At 36.5% G+C, this 22,496-nt stretch overlaps 1 protein-coding gene across 2 annotated transcripts in view; it reads right to left on the bottom strand.

The window, feature by feature from the left end:
* The window catches only part of CadN2 (Cadherin-N2), a 177,801-nt gene that overhangs the window by 134,084 nt on the left and 21,221 nt on the right, over positions 1-22,496 (bottom strand). The window contains exon 2 of one of the 2 annotated variants that reach the window (XM_089256938.1): positions 1,025-1,051. The exons of the other annotated variant lie outside the window; for it this stretch is intronic. The gene's annotated coding sequence lies outside the window, so the exon portion shown is untranslated. The remainder of the gene's footprint in view (positions 1-1,024; positions 1,052-22,496) is intronic. 2 annotated transcript variants of the gene reach the window in all.

Genomic DNA, 22,496 nt, shown 5'->3' with positions numbered 1-22,496 from the left:
GTCGACCTCTGCCCCAGTCCGCCTCCTGCCAGCTCGCCCTCACTCCACCTCTCTCGCAGCCACATTGTGTGGCATATACATTGACTGCGGGCATTTGCCATTATTCATTTAAACCTGGGATTGAGCCGAGTGTTGCATTGCACAGCCGACAAATAGCCGCCGGCATCCAGCACTCTCGACATCTCTTACTCGTTCCTTATCGAGGTGGTTCTTGTGGTGGCACCAAAAATTGCTTTCGATTTGTTTGCGATTTAGTATACAAATTGGGTGAGAGTCGAAATGTTGTTTTTCAAAATGTATAAGCCAAGCCACACTTGGCTTCCCCAGAACCGGATTGCTATGGGTGTGTGTGCTTCGACTTGATTAAATTGACTGGATTTGCCCATATTAAGGTATTACGTATTCTACGTTTGCTCGAATTGAGTTTAATTGGAATCGAATGCCTGCAGCACTTGAGCATATTTTTTACTTTTTGCATAGATTTCGTATATTTATACAGTGAGAGCCCATTGAAAATGGAAAATTGGATAGGTTCTGTTAAAACGTATGTAAAAGGCAGAAGAGGGCGTGGCAGATAACGTATTTAGATGAGAAGCTGAGTCAATTTAGCCCACATCTGAGATGGAGATTTGATTTGTTTTTCATTATTTGAAAGCTTTTATAAGCCTAAAATTTCTTTAGTTGTGTAACGATGCAGAGAAATAATCTTTATACTATGAACTTGTATTAATTTCTAATTATTATTTAAGCAAATTCTATTCCATGTAATTCCACATTTACTATATGTAGTAGATATGCTTGAATTTGTATAGGAATTCTTTCATTAACCATGCTGACTTTTCTTTGTGTGATGGAACACTGCTTCAATGGCAATTTGTACATGATACTAAATCAATAAATAAATTGCTTCACTTATTGCTTAACACGTTCATTTCATTGTAGACAAATAGGATTTATATAAACACATTTTGTAGATATTTTACAGACAGTAAACACTAAGGTTTACGCATCTTAATTAACTTACCCGGACAACTGATGCATTGAGTCAAATCTGCAATATAAAAGACAATTTCGTTTAATATAAATTCATACAAAATACGTATATAATAATAAGAGATATTTATCAATTAAATAAACTTCTTGTTTCACTTGTAATTGTATTGAAATTCTTAAAGTTTAACAGCAGCTAGAAAATAAAATGTCGAGAATGCCAGAGCAACATGATTGTCAGAGTTTATTGTTGCTGTTGTTGTTGCTGTTAGCCATTTCAGATTACGGCTGTAGCTTAGTTGGCATGTTCGGGCGGTCGACACATGCCTAGAAGCTTATTTATAATAAAAAATCATACATGCTCGCACAGACAATGAGACAATAGACAACAACAACAACAGCAACAACAACAATGACGACGACGACAACAGCAATCGCAACATTCATTGACAACATTCAGCATTGTAGATAACATTCAGCTTATCTACCTAGGGCAACCGAAAGCAACAAAAGCTCAGTAATGAAATTTTCGAAATTTCTATGATGATTTGCGGTTGCCATGATTGTCGGCGCATCTGTGTGTGCAAGTGTGTGTGTGTAAGTGTGTTCAACACTTCCGCATCGCTTTCAATACAATAGAGCTACACATACATTCACACACACACACACACACACACATATAGTAGGCAAGGCTTTTGCCCTCTTGTTTCCGGCAATTGCAAGTGACTAAAGTCACACTTGCTGCCTTCTGGCCATTTCATTGTTTGCCTTTTTTTGGCCAAACAGAGAGTAAGCCCAGTCAGCCAGTCGGCCAGCCAATCTGTGCTCTGGCCATTTGGGCATTTGTGGTTTTAGCTCGTACACCCTGGGATTTAAGGCTACATGATGCTAACAGCATTATTATTAATTTTCTCAAATTGAAATTTTGTGCTTTAAAGGGATTTCAGAGCCTTCTAGCCGAAAGCTTTAATTGCGACAATTTTTTTGCTAAACATTCAATGAATATTTTCTCTATAAAACCTGAAGTTTGGTATTATATTTATCTTGAATTTATTATAAATTTATCATAAAGTTTTTCAAGCAATGCCAATTTTTTGTAGCTCACAAATCATATTTGGAAAATATTGGTAAGATTTTGAAATAGGCAAAAAAAAAAAAATAAATAAATAAAAATAAATAATAAAAATAAAAAGGATTAAAATAAAAATGTAATTTATATATATTTTATTTTTATTATTTATTTTATTATTATATTTAATTTTTAATATAATAAAAAAAGTGCCGCAAAAGTTTCCAAAAACAAAAGCTACTAAAGTTTAATAATATCGAGCAACGCGTCAAAGCTCAAGGCTTTATTTATGTTTTTACTTAGCAGAATTAATAACCTTTCAATTAAATTCATAAATATTCAGACATGAACAAGAGCACCAATATATACAGTATACAGTATACACAGGCATCCATTATTATGATTTTTATGTATAAAATAAATCAAAGACTATGCAAATAAATATAGTCATGCAATAATATTTTATGTTTGCTTCTTCTTCGTAAAAAAATATATATATAATTTAGTTGTTTATCATATTTTTAAGATACTCCTACCTATTTATAAAAAAAATTTAATCTTAAAATAAAAAACATATAATATTCAGATTACATATAATAATTATATATCATGGGTTTGTAGTCCTTAACTGTATGCTAGAATAACTCTTCACTTTATATCTTGTTCATATGAGAGTGTTAATGAAAATTCCAAGCATTTCATAGATGAAAATCTTTCGATTTCGAATTGCCAAATCGCACATTGAAACATGTCACAGAACAAGCTGCTTGTTCACCTGCTATTGCTGCACCTGCTGTCGCCCATTCAACTAGTTTCCCAACATGAGTAATCATATCAATGGAATAAATGCATATTTATAGGGGAATCATTTTCCACTCGTGCTGCTCCCAGAGACCCAGCTCAGTTGCTCAGTTGATTTTGATTTCTTTCTGGTAAATTGTTGATTTCAATATGGAAATAAATCATTCAGATGAAGGGGTGCTTGTTATTGTCAGCCGCACTCGACTCTGTCGCATTTATAATTTCTCGAGGACTTTGCGTAGACCGCAAATGCGCTGTGGCATCTTCGACTGCCCTGGGTCGACGTCAGTTGCACTGGAATAACTGAAACGAGCTTTTAATGGCAGTCCTGATTTTTTTTTTCATCTCTCTTTTTTCCCTACCCTCCTTTGCAATGCATTTTTCAATATTTGCCTTGCCGACTTGGGCGTGGCCATGTGGGCGGCGCAAAATTCAAACTGACAGCAAAATAATTTTATTATTTATGGTGAATGGCGTCGACGATGACGACGACGACGACGACGACGACGCCATAAAGTGGGAGCGTGTGAAACACTGACTGGAGCAGCGCCTAAAAAGTTGTAACGGAATTATTGTAAAATTTTGTGTGCGAAAATATGCATGTATGTGCATGCACATTCGGAATGCCAGGGCAGAGTCCTGGGTAACCCCTCGTTCCATATGCAATCATAAATTTTTGTGTGCGGCATGCAAAATAACGTAATAACATTAAATATGCAAATGCCTTTTGTCAGCCATGCATTTACACATGGCAAACACACACATTTACAGATATGGAACACTCGCATGGGCATTCATTCATTCATATACCACTCGAATGTTTGGGTAGCTGACTCTGCGTCTGCGTCTGCGTCTTTCGAGTCGACTTCATCACAAGTTTTGCAATTTGCATAAAGTGAAAATGATGCACATTTCTGTTTTCCTACGACAATTTGCTTTTATTGATTTTCTTTGATTTTCCTTACACACACACACACAGATAGAGAGAGAGTCACAGTGTGCACAGTGGCTCTGCTCAAGCAGCTCACTTCGAGCTTCTTTACATGTGTTTTGAATGACGTTGAGTGCTGCTATGCAAACATTTTCTAACGAACACTTAGTGCAAATAGATTGCGCACAAGCACACAAGACTCGATATTTCTCTATGTGTATGTGTATGTGTGTGTGTGTGTGACAGTTACAGCGACTGCTTCACACTTCTTTCCAGCGTCTCTTAGTTCACTTCAGCATTTTTTTATTGCTTGCCAATTACTTCTTATGTGCCTGTGTGTGTGTGTGTGTGTCAGTCTTGAATTTCATTAGATTTTCTAGTTGTTAAATCAAAATTGACATTATGCATTCCATTAAATTTTATTGAATGTGGCCTGTAGCCACAATTGTTATTCCTCCATAGCAACGCAAATCGAATTAAGTTGAACTTTACAGCCTTTGAATTCAATTTAGCTTGGCTCGTTTACATTTGATTCATGCTGTTAACGGGCTGTGCGCGGCATGTTAAGCTAATAACATGGATGCTCAGAGCGCATTAAATTGGATAAAAGTAAAACTATAAATTTGTCATTTTTGCTTTAGATTTAATATGTTAATTTCATATAAATGTAGCACAATATAATACACTTCACTTCCTTCTCTTCTTGCTTATTGATTCATAATTAAATCAAGCTATATTCCATTTATATAAATATATTTTTTTTTAATAAAGTTATCATTCAAGTAATAAATATACATAAAGAAATTAATTTACTTCTCATATATTATCTTTTCTTTTTTTATCTGATATCTTGCCCTTGCAAATGCCCTATAACAGATTCAATTTATAATCAACAATCTCTTTATTGAATTGATTTTTGTTTTTTTTTTTAACTTTTTCTTTTTCTTACAATACAGAAGCTAGACATTCTTGTTCTTCTTTTCCCATTTTGTTAACTTTTTTTTTGTTACAAACTGTCGGTCATGTGCGTCGGAACTTTATGTATTCCGAGCAAAGTTTGCAGTATCGACAGCGAGTGCAACAGTCGCTGCCATTTTCGCAAATTGGCCAATAAAGCGTGCTCACAATATTTGGGCCAACTTACTGGCGTTTTACCTCTTAAATAAAGCCAACAATTGCATATAAAAATCTGTTAAGACTTTAGTCAAATATTTATTGCGCATTTAATAGAAAATAAATAAAGTTCAATTTAAAAACAATAAACAAATATGTTGGGTCTGTGAAATAGTAAGTTGTAAAAAAATAAAGACGGGCTGACAGAGTAGGAGTTTCTTGGAGCTCAAATCTTACTTCTTATGATACGAGAATGCATATATACTGTCTCTGCAGTTAAGTAAGCTCTATTTGCCATAAACTTCAAGACAAGCCAGCATAGGCCACAACAAATAAATGGGTATTTAGTAGGCTTGTTGAAAATACATGTATCAAAATATTAATATATCGATATATTTTTCTACAAAAAATATATTTGAATTTATATTTTTATATTTATATCGGAATATTTTGTTGCACGAATATCGAATATTTTTACAGTATTTTTTATATATTTGCGTTGAAATACAAGCACTATGATGCTGGAGTTGAGCGGTATTTTTCATTTATTTATTCATATTATTCCTGCCTTTGGGACGGATTATAAATTTATTGTGGATAAAAAGTTAGAAGAAAAATCCAAAAATATTTATATCGAATTTTAAAATTGCATATCAAATAACATATTGATACTTTTTCAAAACTTAAATTATCATCAAAACGATATTTTAAAAATATTCGACAGCCCTTGTATCTAGTCGCTTCAAAGATACCTCAAACTTCCTCATATGTCGATTAAGCATGTGGTCCTTATTAATATTTATTGCCACTGGCTATCTGGAAATCTCAGACGGGCAAATAAGCAGATGAATCCGACTTCATCTATATGCCTCATGCTGCAGATGGACAATATATACATATATATTCATTTTCGTTCTCGACTTTAACGAAAATCAATCAATTTTCCCACGCCCAATTTCACACCATTCAACATGAACTGGACTTTCGCTAGTCACTGTCTACACTCTCACATTGCTACTTAGGTTGACTTTATCAACTTTTAATCGATTCAATCGCCTGTGCACGTTGCAGTCCATGTAAGCCAACACTTGCTAAATGCTCAACAGTCAAATACCCAACTTTGCCAATACACACACACACTGACACACACACACATAGAGAGAGAGAGACACACACACACACACAGAGCTACTTGTGTATGCTGCTGGCTGGCTGAGCACAAGGATTTGTGCGTGCGACTCCCGTTGCGCTTTGCTGAAATTAGTTTGGGGATTTAATAGGATCGATCATTAGTTAGTATTTTACAGGAGACCAGGATTGCTGCCTGCGGCAAGGTGTCGGAATATCCAATCATCACACAAATGACCAAATATTTGCATGGGGGTCAGAGGTCTCGCACCTTCTGGTTTCGCTCCAGCCTGAAGCTGCCAATATTTAATTAAATTGTTGGAAAGTTATTTGGGGCAACTAATTTGATTGATATACTCATATGAGATGTCATGTTGTTAGCAATTGGAATTTGATTGAACTAAAGCCCAATATCTAGTTGCTTATACTGTCGGCAGGTGGCGCCACAGCTTGCATGGAATTTTGCTTGGCAAATTCATTGTCAGCTCGATATACATATATATAATTCTATTGACGCTTGGCCAGCGCGAACAGAGAAAATTCAAGAGTCGTCAGTGCGAATTAAGCTTTAACCAACTGTTAATTATCATCCAGCTGCTGGGCTACTTCACATTTATTTTTTGCCTGGCTCTGGCGATGAAATCTCTGTGACTTGCTAATTTATGCTGCTGTTACACATTCGCTCGCCATTCAATTGCCATTGCCAGTTGGCATTTGGCTGCGCTGGGCAGGGCCGGGTGGCAGCTCATGAGCATTACGCCGTGACCGCAGTCGCATTCACAATTCAACGGCAGTCGTTGCCCATTGGCATTCACAATCAACCACTTGGCAGGCCATAAATTTAACACACACCTAACCACACAGAGCTGTGTCTACACAGAGCGAGAGGGTATGAGAGAGGGAGAGGGGGGAAAGAGAGCTTGTGAAACTGTGGCGGAAACCAAATCATTAGCCAGAAAAATTGACCAAGCTGCCGCCCTGGCAGGATATACGTGCACGCATAGGCCAACGGGACACCACACACACATACACACACACACACTCGCACACAGTTGGTGTTTATTGAATTTTTGGACAGTGAGGAATAATTTTTGAAGGCAACCAAAGCAACGCAGTTTGGCAACCGCATCCGGCAGCCGCTGGCCAGTCAGTCCATAATTATCTAACCAAAAATATGCGACTGCAATTTTCAGCAACTGAACCAGCCGACTGCCAACTACAGGCAGCTACCAAATGCTGCATGGCCACAAAGAGGTCGTGCAGCTGTAAATATTGACAAAATTCAACATGAATTGAATGGAATTGTTTTTGGCAGTTTCATTTTTTTTTTCTTTTTTTTTTTCTGCTGCCCGCCCACCCGCTGCAGCTGTGACGTGATTTGTTTATTGCGACCGGCGATTTGTTGAAATTATATGTCAAATTAAAATTAATAACCTGCTCTTTGAGCTAGAAATGTCAGAGCTCATGGATTGCGCATAGATTGATCGCAGTTTTATAGCTTTGCCGGCTTTATCAATATTTTGAAAGTGTTGTGAGTGCGGCTGGCATCATGTCATGTGTTGCAAAGTGTTGAAATATTAAACGCTCCATCTATCCATTTGTGGCAGATTTTGCAAATTCAATGACTACAATTTGTACAGCAGATTTTACAACAAATTACGAATGTGAAACACAAATATTTTAATAATTTAATGTAGATAAAAGAAGTATTGAATTTGTAATTTTTTCTGATTAAATAAAAAGTCAAAAATACCCTAGTTTTTTATTAAAGTCAATTCAAATTGTTAATGTTTTCTCTGACAAAAAGAATGAGAAGTGTTTTAGTTGCCGGTAGTAACCGACTAGAAGATACCCTGAGCCCAGAGCATAGCTGCCCAAAGTTGTACTAATTGAAAAACGATTTAAAGAACGATTTTTTATTTTAATTTTTTTTTTTAATATCTAGAAAGGAGAAGAGGGAGAAGTCCAGTACAATCTACTTGAATCCGTTAGCTTTTAGGGCATGTAGGTCTCGTTTTTTATCGATAATAAGAAATTGATGTCGACTATCGATTGTTATATACATATATAAAAACAGAAAACATTGTTAAACTAAAAATCAAATTTAGTACAAAAATGTAATTTCCTGACTTCATCTGATATTGCTGTGCATATATGCACGGATTGGCATGTCATCTGCTGCATATTGCATAAATCTCAACAATGTGATTTCCCCATTTTCCCTAGTAGCGTGAAAAAATGTTTGGAAAAACTGCAACCAATTAAAAGCATTGTTAGCTGAGGAGCAAGCAAGAGAAAAAACACTCTATGGATAAACCAATATTAAATAAAATGTGATAGTTAAGTTGTCTTGCGCTCAGTTTGTTATTTATGTTATTATTCATGCTCACATTTCACTACGCATCATCGATTTTCTTCAGCTATTTCGGTTATTGGAGAAGCGCTATGCAATAAGGCAAAAAGAATAAATGCCGATAATTTTTTCTTGTCTAACGACGCGAGCATAAACTCTGTTTTTATTAAAACAATTCGCTTTAATTGAAAAATGATTTAAATATTAATAAAACTTTGAATTTCCATTAAACGGACTCAAGTCATTTATTGCCATCAATTATTTTTGCTTTTATTTCTCATATACATTTCATGCTCTCTTCATCCGCAGCAAACTTTTCATTTACTCTTAATTATAGCTGTGATAATGTGAGTTGCTTTCATTGAAACTTAACGCCACATGGCGAGAGTTGATCAAAACTTGATTATGAGCGTTTAATAAACACAAAATTGATAATAAACGACGATGGCCTGCAGTGATAGAGCAGCCATGTAAGTGCTCTACGCTCAGCTCTCGGCAGGAGCTGACAGGAGATGCAGCAGCAGCAGCAGTAGAAGGGTGACCAGCAGGAGCAGCAGGAGTGTATCAACGATTTCATGCTGATTAAAATCACACAATTTTGCCGTGTGAGGCAACTGAGTGGAAATTAAACGGAGCAACAACTGGCAATAACATCAGCAGCACGAATAGCCAGACAATGGGCCAAAGTTCCTGCCTGGGCCAAGATAACACTCAGAAAGTCATGAGCATATCATCGATGTGCTAGCATAGCAAAACAATTGCAATTCTTGCGCGTGGCGCCAAAAGGACTCTGCGGGACAATGGAGCAGCGCCAGCAACTGGACCAAATTAATGCATTGTCCTGCCGGCTACAGGCTATGGGCAGTCGGTGCCAGGCAGCAGTCCTCTGGCAGGAGGCGGCAGGCACAAACGGCTAGCAAACGCGTCGCATTTATCAGACACAATACCGCACATAAGTAACGCACAAAGGGCCACAGCACGACCCAAAAATACACACACGTAGTCTACACTAAGCACACACACACACACATGCACACAATCATCATTGCACACACACATATGCGCTGGGGTCAGTTTTTGCTGTCGATTGCCAGCAATTGAAACCTGCCCAGAGCGTGTGGGGCTTTAGGGCCAAGTGTTCCCCCAACAAAACTCAAATAAATTTTGGCCCATTTCAATTGCAACAGCGGCTAGTGTTACATGGAAGACAAGCGAAGTTTTCAAGTGTGAATTTATATTAATTTAACAACTGGATTTATTACTACATTATTTTAGCTATCAATTATATATTTTATTAAAAATTTATTTTAAAAAATTTAATAAAAAACATAATAAATGTATAAAAATCACCTTTCCTTTAAAAACAATTTGATAAATAAATTATGTACTTTACAACTATTATTTTATTTTATTATTATTACTTTATTTTTGTATATTTTGTAATTGAAATGTATTGCTTAAAATTGAAATAAAATGTTTCAATGTATGAATATTGTTTAAATAAAATAATAATAATAAGCATAATTTTTTTATTTTTTTTTTATAGGTCTTAATAATGTTTTTTTTTATTTTTATTAAATATTTAAGTTAATAAAATTTTGATATTTTTTATAAATTATAATTTATTATAAAGAAAAGAAATAGCGAAAAGTTTATGAGCATTAAAAATATGAATAAAAAAAATTATAAAGTATTTTAAGAAATATGCTTAACAAAATTTTCTTAAAGGATGTCTATTTTTTCTTTGAAATAATATAAATATTTTTTTATACTATATATTTAATTAATATTTATTTAATATTATACATTTACTTTATTTTATTTTTTTCTTACAGGGATTATTTAATACTTTTACTATTTTAAAATTAAACAAAAAATTTTTATAAATAAAATACTTTTTTTTTTTTAATTTCCTTAAAAAAATAAATAGTTAACTAGTTGAGAGAACAATATATGTATGTATCTGGAATATCCCATTTGCCGGGCGATGCTTTATGGAGCAGCAAAACCTGCAGCTGGCAACATTTTGTAGCTGTCTTTTGCTTTGTAGCAAAACCAATTATGATGGCCCAGAACTCATTAAAGAGGTTTAAGTCCCCGTCCAAGAGTTTCCCCAATGCAGCACACACACTCTGCCTGGCCCCTCTTCTCGCCCTACAACTGCAACTTCCTTCTGGCTGCTCTGCAGCTAGTATATGAGTTATGTGTTGCGCAATTAACATTTGCATTGCTGGCACAAAATACTTTTGCATACAGCCAGTGCTTCTACTTCTTCATTTTGTTTTGTTTCTGCTTCTGCTTTTCCCATTTTTTTTTTTTTTTTTTTTTTTGGCTCTTCTTTGTTTTTGGCAAGCACTTAAAATTAAAAATTACAATTACATTTAACTTGGCACAGCCCGAAGCCGGAAATTTTTGCACTGCGACAGTCAACGGGTTTTGTTTACCATCTTTAGTTGTTGTTTTGCTTCAATTTTCTGCTTCTTTTTGTTGTTTTTTTGTTTTTTCTCACACGAACTATGCAAAAAGTTGCAGAAACTAAGAAGTTGCGCTGCATTACTTTATTTGCCACTTGCGCAAAGTTGCCAAGTTGGCAACGCCAGCAAGAGTTTGGCTGAGAGAGAGAGGGGGAGAGTGGTGAACACAGGTTTGCCATTTGCCAGTCACACCCGTAGTTATGGCCAACTTATGGCCAGCTATTGAAAAATTCATTAAGTGGCAAATAGACGCATTATGTTCACGTCTCACGCTCGCTGCCAAAAGCAAACATGGCTAAATTATTGCAAGCCAAAACTGACTCAGTTAACTATTCATAAAATTGTCTTTTGGCGACCTTTGGTCACACTCTGGCAGTGCTTTGAAAATGAGTAAATGTTTTATTAAACTAAGACTAGAGCTCGACTTTATGTGAGCGTGCCAAACGCTGATCTGATTTATCTGTTCCTTTTCTGCAGCTAGAATTCAGTGCGTTCAATCGTTCTAAGAGTTTCTTCAGATCAACATATAGAGTGCAGTGAGTGAAAGAGAGAGAAACAGAGAGAGAGAGAGAGAGAGAGAGAGACAGAGAGAGAGAGACAGAGAGAGAGAGAGAGAGGCAGGCAGAGATAAAAGGTGAAAGCTAGCAAGAGTATCTATCCAAGTGTTTAAAGTCTTAAAGACATAGCGGAAGAAATTACGTGATATGGCTCCATTTTATGTCTTCTTGGTTGAGAGATCAAGAGCCAGGGGAATTTTTTTAGATACAGAACATTTAATGTGCTTGACGAATTATATAACAGCCCTGGTGTCCGGCTTCGATTAGTCGATTCGTTAGTCGCTAAGAAAAGTTCAGGTCTTGACTTATAAATAAATGTACGGTTTTTTTTTATATATGTATATATTAAAAAAAGACTTTAAAATATTTTCCATTCAATATTGAGCACCTCTATGAGTAAAATACCATAATATATATAATATACATGCATGTATGTATATAATATTAAATATATAATATATACATTATGAAAAATAAAATATAAATATGTAAATTATAAATATAGTAGTACTTCCTGAGGCAGATAGAGCTATTCTTGTTTGACATCTAAGTTCATTCGATATATCTATACCATATCTGATATTATATCACTATTATTTAAGTAGCAGATCCTGCATTTTACAGAAAAATATCGTTGGCTAGGACTGCGGTCAATTTACTTTTCTAACTAAACCTTTAATAGACATCAATTTAATTTAACAAATTTTATACACTTTACAAACTTTTAGCTTTTCAACTCATTTCGATTTATCAAAGTCGATCAAACGGTCAATTCACATTGATGGATTAAAATAATAATTTGCGAAAGTCTCCCACTTGATGTAGGCCAGAAAATAAATGTGCCAATTAGCCGCAACATGGCTTAAACACACACACATCAGTTGCCAAGCAGCGAACGAGCCGAACCGAATATATAGAGAAATAAACTTTTAATTGCATAAATTTGCGTAAATTTGCAGCGAGACAACAAATTTCGGTGGTCGGAAAACTGAATAAACGGAATGAAAGTTTGCGGCGCGAAACATTTACAAAAATCAAATATGCAAAAACTAACAGCAACAAAATTGCAACTAATTAAGTATTACAATTTAGTGACTATCAAAAATAAATATATACATATGTATGTGTGTGTCTAAAGTCTGATGAGAATTTGCTGGACACTTGAAATAAAAGCAATTTATGGGCCATATATGTATATAGAGAGCGACATGAGCTGTCCTTGGCCAGGTCCATTGTTTGCCCAGGGCCAAATCAAACGTATATTAGTTAATGGCATGGGTGTCTGGTGCTTCGTCATGATCATGATGTTCATAAAAGTGAGGCGAAAGCCATTGCACAAGTGGGTCTATTATGAATGTGAAGCAGTAGCCGAGTCTTCTATTATGTATATACGCATATATGGCAGACGACGTCTTTGACGGCACATTTAGCACGCATTAATAAAACCGCAGGAACGTGAGCCAAACAAAGCCAAAAACGCAGAGGAAGAGCAGAGCAGAACACACACACGCACACACACACAAGCTGCTGACAACAATAATCAGTCATCATAATGATGCCGAGACAAGGTCGTAAGCATAAAAAGCATGCGTCGAGTGTTTGGCAAGAGTAAATTAATTGAATTCATTATGTCTGATATATATGCATGTATATACTAATATATGTACTCATATACATGCATATGTGTGTGCATATACATGTTAGCATGTGCTTCAAATGGACATTTAATCAAATGCTTTACTTGCCATATTAAATATCATGCAGAGTGCCAAGAATTTCACTTGCTAAATTAAGCGAGTCATGTGCCACACATATTTATTATCTTTACGGCGGCCAAAGGAATACGAAAGCAAAAACAACAAAGATGTTATATATAAATCATAATTTTTATATATTTGTCTGGCTTTATGTGTGTGAAGTTCTTCTAAAAGTTTTCTCTCAAAAATATGTTTTTCCATATTACACTTTTTAGATATTGCAATAAGTATACATATAGACAAAAAAATAAATAAATAAATAAATAAAATAAAATAAAAAGTAAAAAAATTATTACAAAATTTTATAATAGCAAAAAAAGTAATAAAAAATTAATACAAGTCTCAGATAGCAAAAAAAAGTAACAAACGAATTAATAAAAGTCTGAGATAGCAAAAAAAAAAAAAATAAAAATAAAAATAAATAAATAAAATACAAAATATATGTATTAAAAAACGTATATTTACTAAAAGTAAATAAAGAAAACAGCAATGAATGAAAATATTCAAAATAAAATATAAACAAATTAAGAAATATAAGATACTTAAAATGTATATTTAATTTACAAAAATTAAATTTAAAAAAAAGAATAAAAATATTTTTAATTCATAATTTAATAAATAATGTAACATTTTTATATGCATATACATATAAATAGGTATATATTCAATGAGAATAAAGGGTATATAAATTTAAAAAAAATTAAAAATTATTTAAATATTTTATATTAAATATTGTAAAGCTCAAATTATAATAACATGTTTGTACATATGTTTACATTAAATTAATTTCAAATATTGTATAGACCAAATTGAATTTCCATTTCTGTCCCATTTCAAGCCTTAATTTATTCTTCAACATCTGCGCTTTATAATCAATTTGACAATGTAATTTGAATTTTCGCAGTCTTCGAGTTACATGTGAATTATCTTGTCACCGTTTGTCTCGGTTCTCTCGGTTCTCTGTTTTCTGTTCTCTGCGTTTTTTATTTTTTTATTTTTTTATTTTTTGTAAATCACAATTTATCCCAATCACGATGAGAAACAAGCGAATACTCATTTATATGAACTGTCGTTGTCCTGCCTTTGTCCTGCCGCTGCTGCGAAAATGTTTTGTTCGCATCACATTACATTGGGAATTAAGTTGATCCCGCTTTAACCAACACTTTCACGTTCAGCCAACCTTTTGCCCTTTTCGACGTGTTTGCCATTTCGAATTGTTTGTTTGGCTTCGGCGGTGCGCGATGAGTTTGAAAAGCTTTGAACAATTATCATATATAATAGAGAATGTTATTAGGGATATGTTAAGTATAAAAGTTAACGAAACAACAATTTTAGTATTTACGATAGTTGTATGTCAACAGATTTTTTATTTTCCTATAAGAATTAAATATTGAGAAACTCACTAAAGTCCCTGCATTTAATTCTGAAAAATCTTGGTTTGCTTAATTTGTGAAAATCTTTCTTTTAAATTTATAGAATTTTTAGTTAAGTTTCTATGATGAGGTCTGACGCATTTACGCATTGAGTTAACGAGGAACCTTAGCCAAAATTTCAATTCAAGTAAAGCCGCCTCCGAAATCAATATTCATGCAAACCCGATAAAGTAAACGAACTGAGCAACATCTGAAGCAACCCTCGTCATGCCAAATGAGCAAATATGTACGCATGTGTATATATACATGTACATATGTCTATATATGTATGTAACTCGTTTGTGTTTGTTTTTGTTGTTGTTATTGCCCTATGCCTGCCTCATGATTATTGTTGTTGCCAAATACATACTCATATATATTCATATACACACATACATATATATATTTATATACATTTTCAATGAATATTAAATGTGAACACACTTTTAAACATTATTGTTGTTGATTTTTTTTCTCCCTGTCTCTCTCTCCCTCTCTCTCTCTCTCTCTCTCTCTCTCTCTCTCTCCCTTACATTTCTCTTTCATGTTCGGTTTTTTTTTTATTATTTTCATGCAATTTATTTTTATCAGCGTACGGCTGCAAACAAATTACAATAAATATTGTTTTTGAGGGTCGCTCCGTTCTTCGATTGGATCTGATTGGAGATATAGGCATATGTGTATTCAAATTGAGATTTCATTTCTGTATCAATCCAAATTAATAAGCAGCGGACGTCGTAATGAAATTCTTCGATCACATTTGTATGTTAATGTGTGTAAAGTAGGCCGACAGCTGCAATGCGTTTCTTCGTTTCCTTCTTTCGTTTTTTCTCGAATTATGCGTTTCATTTAATTTGTGAGCGTATGATTGAGTAATGAGCTGGCGACGTTGCCGAATGGAGTGATGCTCTGTACGGAATCTCTATTCACATATATGAATTCGAAAAGGGAAAAGACTATCATATAAGAAATGAGTAAATGTCTACCGAAACAACTTTCTATATAAAATATTCTCTTGCATCTGTATTTTATATTTGAGTTTAGCCAATAGTTAAAGCTTCTAAACCAGAGATTATCTAAGTTATTATGTATACGATATCACGGATAAGATGATTTGCAATGAGAAAAGAATCTGCATAAGAGATTGTCTTATATCTATCTCTTATATCAGAGAGATGAACCCAATGCTGAGAGTTCAGCCTTTAAATGAAAGATTGTGTCAGATGATCATATAAGAGATAAGGCGATCGGCAGGAGTAAACATTTTTTCATGGGGGATTGTCTATGTATTAAATCAAAAAAAGAGTCAACTGCTATAGAGTAAAGCTTCTGTTGACTCAGCTGAGCAAAGATGATAATATGAGATATAATCATATCAGAGATAATCATATCAGAGATGATCATATGAGATATGTTCTTATCAGAGATAATCACATCGGAAATGAGGCAATTTTCAGAGAGAAAAAGGACTTCATATCTGTCAATGATTAATGCATGGGACATCAGAGATTGTTTAGACTTGATCTACAAGTCTAAAGATTCTGTACATGTATGTTAATAAAAACTCTCCCTCTTCTTAAATAAATAATATATGATCTATACATTGAAGGCGATAAAAGACATCCGTCGTCCATCAACTTCATCTTTAAAGAGTATAAGAAAATATTGCAATAAAATTCATCGCCCGCAGCTCCACGTGTGTCTTTTGTACGTTTGATATTTATGTGGACAACATTGGCGGCTTCATTAACCGTATTGACTATAATAATTGGCCGCTTGAAAGGATAAATGAATATGCCAATTGGTGAAAGCCCTGTTGCCTGAATGGCATGCCGAGCGCAACAGAAAGGAACTGTGGAATTCGTTGGAATACAAGTCAAGAATGCAGCAGGCAGCATGCGGGATGTGGCATGTGGCATGTGGCAAGCGACATGCTAATGGGAGTCATGCACCCCTAATGGCTGCCACAGAGCGTAAGGCGCGGCATCAATAAGACCGGGCTGAGTGGATTTTGTCAGTGGCAGTGCGACATTGAGGCATTGAGACACCATCACAAGAGACACGTGACATCCATTTGAAAGCGGAGTTTGCGGTAATGGAGCCGGAACAGCTGCTGGTGCTGCTGCTGCTGCTATTAATGGTGTGGCATGCAGCGTCGCAGTGAGGCGCTTAAGTACTTCAATTAATTAATTGCAATTTGCAAGGCTGAGTGTGCCGATGGCTCATTGCCAGCTGCGTTTAGTCGGCAGCTGTTGAGCCAGCTGAACTTGGGTGCGCCCACAGCCCAGGGCTGCATGCTCTCCGTGGAGTAACATTGTGTAACAGGCACTGCGCACACAACGTGGCGTATGCTTGATATGCTCTGCTGTTGACGTGTTATTAACACAGCAACCGCACAAATGCACCAGCCGCAGTCAGAGCAACAGCATCCGATCCCTTCCAGGTGTTGTCGTCGCTGTCAGGTTGCGTCTCTTTCTGCTACTCAACTAGCAGCTTGCACATTGCCCAGGTGTGTGTGTCTGCGTGTGTGAGTGTGTGTGTCATAAATAAATGATGATGCTTCGGTTAAGATTCAACAACACGCACGAACAGACGGCGAGACGGCTCACAGTTTATGAAGATGAACGACAGCCATGGCCGAGATAAGCGTTCATGTCTGCTCTCAACTCTTAACTGTGCCAATGAAATGTGCTGAAAGACTTGAAGTTTCATTTAACATCGATTAGCGATGGGAAAATGTTTGTGTGTGGAGTATGACCAAAGAAGATTCTTAGTACATATTTGTTTTAGTTATATTTGAGCTGATATTGAGTATGCCATTCTGCTAGATGGATGGAAGTTCTTCTATAATATAATAGAAATAAGAAGAAAGGAAAATCATAAAATTCGTAAGCTCACAGCTTGAGCTGTTGCTGTTAAGAAATGAAGTACAGTGCAATCTCGATAATTTGTGCGTCGATATATCGAAAATCGCGATAAATCGGAACAAATTCTATTCCCTTGATATAGATATTTGTCAATCAGTTGACATTTTGAATTATCGGAACTCGACTCTGTTACGACTATATAAATATATTAAATATAATTTCAGTTTAAACTAGCGAAGCAACTTTAGCTTCACGCAAACTTTCCGCTCGAACTGTCTGCCTCATCTTGTCTCACGTCCTCCCACACACTCGCAAATATCTATAGACCGTGTACATTGGCCATCTATGTGGCTGGACAATATATGCCAGAGAATTCGCCTTAAATTATTATTTATGTAACATGGCCAGAGCTTATAAAATATGCAGGAAGTCAAAGGCAGACAATGTCGAGCCTGGCAGCCATAACAAGTTCAAAGGGCCATAAAACTTTACTCTAATTACCGCAAATCGCCCGCAACTAATTTAATAATAGCAACAAACAACTTGACCATCTTCGCACACACACACACACACACACATAGACAGAGGCAGAGGCAGAGACAGAGAAGTTGCAGCTGCATAAACTGCCTCAAATGGCCATTAAAAGCCTCAGCGTACACCCGCCCCCCTCCACACACACACACACAATTTGTGCGCTTCCAGTTTTTGGAGCCAAATTGACGTTCGCCAAGGCCCACAAAAGTTTCACGGCACTCAGCATGGCTCAAGCCAGAGCAACAAGGACAACATAAAGCGACGAGGAGAGAGGGAGGGTGGAGCAGGAGACGGTTCACTCCAACAAGTACAACGAAGCACCGCAACTGGCATAAAACAATTGAACGTGAGCTGTTCGACGTGCTGCTCCTGCTGACCGTCCTGGCCATAAAAACTAAGTGACACTCAAACTGAGTGGGCGGAGAGTGAGCTGCAAGGGGCAGGGGCAAGGGCAGAGGCGGGAGAGTGTGGCAGTGGAAGACTGTGATTAATTGCCCTCCCGTGAAAGTCGTGGCCGTGCCATGCCGTGCCATACCTAGCCTTAACAGTATCATTAAAACTTTGTCACCCGCTGGATGTCAATGTCATCTTCATTTGGGCTTATGTTAATAATTGGCCAGACCGACTTCTGGTCTCAGCCCAACTCCAGCCAGCCCAACTGCCCAAGCCCCACACCCATTAGCTGTCAATAGGGGCCAGGTTCTGTCAAATTTTGAGCAGCAGGCTCTACGCCATGCCGGCTGCTCGACTGTGGCAGCGGGTGCCAGTTATCAAATTGATGGTGTTTGCAGCTCATGAATACGTCAAAAACAAATATGCATGAATCGGACACTTGATTATATCAAACTTTGCCTCTTGCTGCTGAGATGTCCACTGATGAGGGACACAAACAGCAGCAGCAACAACAACAACAACAACTATTGCATCGAATCGAATTATTTATACACCGGTCAAAAGTTTAATGAAAATTTAACATAAAACTGACAGCCATGATGAATGTTTCTGACTGCCGTCGACTGGCCAAAAAGTTCCATTGTATTCGGAGCATATTTAAATATTTTGTGCTCGCTTGCAGCACGTGCACCAGATAAAGCTCGGCATAAAAAATGAGCGAGCCGGGCCGAAACTTTAAGAGCAATATAAATGTAGTCTAAAGCGAGATTTGGCATCTCAATAAGACAGGGACAGCAGCAGCTGCTGTAGAGGAAGTGGCTACGGCCGGGAAGCCCTGAACGGAAGTGGAAATGTGGCTAAAAATGGATTGTGCTGAACTTCAATAGGAATGAGAACAGCTGCTAGAAATTCTTGTTGACCCTTATCGACTGACGAAGGCGTGTCTCAGTAGGGTATGCTGTAATAGGAGATTATCTGTAATAAGATAATCTGTAATATTTATGCTCAATAAAGTTAGCTCCAACTGAAGTTCGACATATAATGATCAGGCACACTGTTATTTAAATGAAAAGAGTTATATATGTACATATGTATGTATATATACGTTTGTATTTGTTTAAAATTTGTTTATGTGTGTATACTAATAATATTTTCCATTCTATTTATTAATAACTTGAATTTTTTAGCGTAACATTAACATTTTGAATTGGAATATTTCTAATGCTTTGAGTACTTGCCTTATTGTAAAAAAAGAGACACAATATCTGTTCTTCACGGTATATAAGAATTCACATTGAAAACATCAAGCCTTTAGCTTTTATAGCTCATCAAATCACACGACGAACCGACGAACTGACACACACACGAACGGATCAACTCAACGCACAGCACTCATCAAGAATATGACGTTGAAATTAATAGCAGAGTCAAAGTTTGTCTTCGTTGTTGCTCGCTCTCCCTTTCTCTCTCTCTCTCAATGCAGTTTACCGTTTCCTTGTTCAACTTTGTTTTGATTGCCTTCCACTTCTACTGCAGTAGGTGTGACAGGCTGAGAGCATAGAGTTGTAAATATTGTGCATAAGAAAAGAGAGAGAGAGAGTGAGATAGAAGCAGACGCTGTGTTGTTGTAAATATTAACCCAGTGAGCTTGCGTTTTAGTTGTAGTCTGTTCTTTTCTGATGCGTATCAGAGAGAGGGAAAGAGAGTTTACAGTTGCCTTGTTCTGCTTTGCTTCGATTGCCTTTCTACTCTACAGTAGCAGAGAGCGGCTGAGAGTTTGTATCGAATTGTAAATATTAGCCGAGTGATTTTGCGTAGTTGCCAAAGAGAGAAGAGGACAGGCAGAGAGAGCGCGAGCTTCGTCCCTACTGTTGCTGAGCGGGCGGGAGATGACTTTTTCAACTCTAAGTGGATCCGTTATGATTTCGGTGGATAAAAAGAATGACAATTGCAGGCTATTTGAGTTTGATGATGTACTTGAGCATAGTTTATAAATTTACATATTTTTTACATATACATTTAGTAATATTTATTTTAATTTTACTGATTCACTGCATAAGTGCAGTCAGTTAGGCTTTAAATTCTATACAAGTAAATTAAATGTTGGTCCATTTAAACTATTTATTTTATTCAATTAAATGCAAGTACTTATCTATAACAAATTATCTTTGTATATAAATGATTGCAGATTCATGAACCAAATTTTGCGCCACATACATATATACATATGTATATAAATATAAAATGTAATATATTTATTTTTATAGTTTTTTATTTATGCACTAGCATGCAGTATTTATTTTATATGCACAATAAATTATCTTATCATTGTATCTATATACACATACAAATATACATATATATACATATATAAATACATACATACATACATATATTTATATCTATCTATTTATATCTACAATAATTTAAAAGTTAGCGTTTATGTTGTGCGCTTAAAATCTATGAGACCTGACTCGATTACACATAAATATAAATGCCAATATATTCGGAGAGTGTGAGTGAGACGGCGAGAGTATAACCTTTTTTTATTCACACACACACACACATACATATATACATACATATATATTCGCTGAGCAATTCATTACTCTTGGGCTCTAGCACTCTCACACTCTGTTCCTCTGACTATCCCACTCACTCTCTGTCCCTCTCGCTCCCAGCTGAATGGAATATAGAAACAATGCTGAATAAATGCATGTCAAAAATCGCGTAATAAATCACAGCGGCCTTAGAATAACGGAATTGCTCTTACCATGGCATAATTTATTTTCTAAGCCCCATCGCACTTTTGTTTTCGTAGTTTCTGCCCATCTGCCACGCCCTCTCCGACTCCCACACCCACAGCATATTGTACAAATTTGAAGCTTATTATAAGTTCGCGATTTTTTTACGATTGTTTCGATCTGCTTTCGCGCTTGATTAAATTTCCGCCGCGAGTTTTCCAAGCTTCATTAATCATTTTGTTTTGAGCGCTGCAAACTTTTGCATAGTTTGCTAAAAACTGAATAGAAAAAAAAAAATATGCAAAAATCTTGAGCTCTGCTGTTGTCGCTGCAATTGGCATGGCCAATAATAAAATTTGTGCAACGTGACAAAAAATAAAAAGATTTTGAAATAAAATCAAATTATGAGATTTCTCGTCAAATTTTCAGCTGAGCTGAATCGCCTACTAAATAAATTGGAGCATTATGAGTGGCTCAGCTTGTATCTGTGTGCGTGTGTGTGTGTGTGTGTCTAATGGCCCACGAATTGGGACAAGTTTTGGGGCTTACAGATTTGTGAAGCTGGCTCAGTCTAAGCCCTGAGTTGATTTTAATTATTTCATTTCGCGAGCACTGAATGCAAGTGGTAAGCTTTGTATTTGCTTTTTGCTTTTGGTTTTTTTGTTTTTGGTTTTGGCCACGTTCGCTCGAACACAAAAGGCCTTCATTTATTCATCATCAAAATGGCGTTGGCCAAATCGCTGGCTAAGACAAAGCGCGCCCCAATGTATTCTCGGCCCAAGTTATTTGTATCCCAGTTGCAAGGACAGCCGACCGCAGCGACCAACAGCTCCACAGTTGCTCCAGCTGCTGTGGGGCTGGGCATGGGACTGGAATGGGGCCGAGATGAGTTTGGCTTGTTCATTTAGCAGTCAAAGCGGAGTTGCCTTCGAAGGACAATGCCCGGCGCTGTCTCCGCGTTGGCTTTCCGTTTCCTGCCTCGTGCAAATTTCATGGCAATATATTTTTGCCGGCCAAACGAGCTCAGCGCAGCTCCGCTCAGCTCAGCCATCATCAGTCATTTTGTCTAAAAAGAATATATTGCAATTAAAAGCAGAAAATATGCTCTTACAGTGGCCAAGTGCGCAACACAGTTTGCCACTGTCCTGCCATCTTCCTGCTCCCATTACAGCCGTGCTCCCACTCTCTCCTCCTGCTCCCTTCTCTCTCTCTCTATCTATCTCACCCTTTTCTTTCTCTTCTTTCTTGCACTTTCCCTGGCTTTATTTATGAGATGCAACACTTGGCCCTGGGCCCATCCGTCCCCTTCTGCTCCCAGCCTGCAACTCGCCCCTTCTCCGCCTCCTGCCCACTGCATTTGGCGTGGAAAAACT

This window comes from Drosophila navojoa, chromosome 3, assembly GCF_054131105.1.
Source record: "Drosophila navojoa isolate 15081-1374.11 chromosome 3, UAZ_NAV_1.0, whole genome shotgun sequence".
NCBI classification, from domain to species: Eukaryota; Metazoa; Arthropoda; class Insecta; order Diptera; family Drosophilidae; genus Drosophila; species Drosophila navojoa.
The sequence above is the reverse complement of the archived record's forward strand: the minus strand, read 5'-3'. Positions and strand labels throughout refer to the sequence as shown.